The following is a 1,907-nucleotide window of genomic DNA, read 5'->3' as shown; positions in this document are numbered from 1 at the left end:
GCGTACCAAAATATTGCTGCTCCTTTAACTTTTGGAACACCTCGTTGATTATTCCTTATTGAGCGGTGGAAATAGCCGATATGTTGCTATTGTTCGCAGATACAATTCGACCAATCAGAAGTTCTTAGTTTCCCGCCATTTGAACAATTAAACAAATCTTCAACAGCTGCAAAAGACCTCTTGCATGTTATTTTATAGAAACAAAGTTGTATTACTTTATCTTGGTTTTATTTAAGATTTTCTGCATTAAGATGTAGAGCGTCAAAACACAAAATCAACATCATGCAAAACAAAGTACATCATCATCCAACGGGCGTGACAGACCTGTAATAAAATCAAATAGCATGTATTTTATATAGATGATTTGATTAAACAGACAACATAAGTATTGACGGTATAAGAACTAAACTTCAGTCATATTCGAATTTGTTACTGTAAAATTATACATAAAATACTTTCGTTTCTTTTCACAAATGATATGATGCAGTATATACTGTTTATACCTGATATTAAAAAGGCTTTAATGTAAATATTCATGATCTTTAATATAAATACTATTGAATAAGATTGTAAGTAGCTTTTGATGAATAAAGTCATTCAATGGAGAAATTAGACTGAAAAGCTAGACGTATATAATTATACAACCAGTTCACATAGCCTTTAAATTAAACTTAAATCAACCATTGAAAATTTATATTAACAATTTGACTGTTTTTATTTATTATAAATAATTGATAGAAATGTTCAGAAATATTGATTAAATAATATGCGTATTTTCATTCTCTGTTTTTTTTCCACTGTAAGAATTTAGTTTTCACTGCACTGAAACATACATGTATTTATTTAAATTACCACTGATGTCGTGCCTAAATTCAGCCAATATACAAAATCCAAGTGGAAGCCTTTAACATTGTTATGTCAAACTAGAACTCCGCGAGTCGGATGTGTAGCCTTGTGAACAATATAGTTTAGGTGAAATGGCTTGGACAAAAATGAAATATGAAAATTAACAAAAGGCAATAACTCAAAAAAAGAAAAAAGAAAGAAATGCAGAGCAGCAGTTTCTATGCACTGCACTTCTTATCAATAAGATCTATCATCCTATGAAGTTTCAAGTCTATAGCTTTACAATTTATGAGAAATGGCCGGGACAAAATAAAGTATGAAAATTAACAAAAGGCAATAACTCAAAATATAAGAAATGCAGAGTACCAGTTCTTGAGCACTGCACTTTTTCTTAATGAGATCTATTATCCTATGAAGTTTCAAGTCCATAGCTTTTATACTTTAGGAGAAATTGCCCGGACAAAAATAAAGTATGAAAATTAACAAAGGGCAATAACTCTAACATTAAGAAGTGCAGAGTACCGGTTCTTATGCACTGCACTTTGGGTCATTATAAGAAGCATGCATACCAAGTTTGAAGTCAATCAGACTTATAATGACTGACTTATGGTCCGGACAAGCTTAAGGGGACGCCGAAGCCGACACCGTCGACAAAAGTAACCCCTATATGTTGCCTTTTTTAAGGCGACACAAAAAGAAAATCATGTACATGTTTATAATAAACAGAAAATTCAAGTTGTTTCTTATATAGGGTTTTGGTATGAAAATTATCATATATCCCTCTGTGTGTATTCACGAAATATTCACGAAAAATAATTCTGTACTTGATGCTATAAATGTAAAAAGAACCAATACTGACGATCCTTTCTGTTCGCAAATGTAATGCGGTTCATTCCAGTTACATGGGGCATCAACCCAGTGATAGTTTAGGGGTTTATAAATTGCAACACATCCCTCTTCTCCATCAACAAAATTATTGGGTTCTCCTGGAGCCCAGTCAGAAAAACCAGTTGACGTTAGTGGCTGTTTACTTTCAGCCCAGACCCATTGACCATCTCTCT

General features: G+C 32.6%; 1 long non-coding RNA gene across 1 annotated transcript; it reads right to left on the bottom strand.

Annotated features, from left to right (window-relative positions):
* Positions 1 to 206: 206 nt before the first annotated feature.
* LOC132747767 (uncharacterized) lies at positions 207 to 1,897 on the bottom strand. The gene is made up of 2 exons (XR_009628160.1): positions 1,706 to 1,897; positions 207 to 324 (listed from the first exon to the last, which is right to left on the bottom strand). It is a non-coding gene; the product is annotated as an uncharacterized LOC132747767 (long non-coding RNA).
* Between the last annotated feature and the right edge of the window lie 10 nt (positions 1,898 to 1,907).

This window comes from Ruditapes philippinarum, unplaced genomic scaffold (genome assembly GCF_026571515.1).
Source record: "Ruditapes philippinarum isolate M1 unplaced genomic scaffold, ASM2657151v2 ctg7101_1_1_1_1, whole genome shotgun sequence".
In the NCBI taxonomy this organism is placed as follows: Eukaryota; Metazoa; Mollusca; class Bivalvia; order Venerida; family Veneridae; genus Ruditapes; species Ruditapes philippinarum.
Note: the sequence above shows the minus strand (reverse complement) of the source record. Positions and strands in the feature narration are given on the sequence as shown.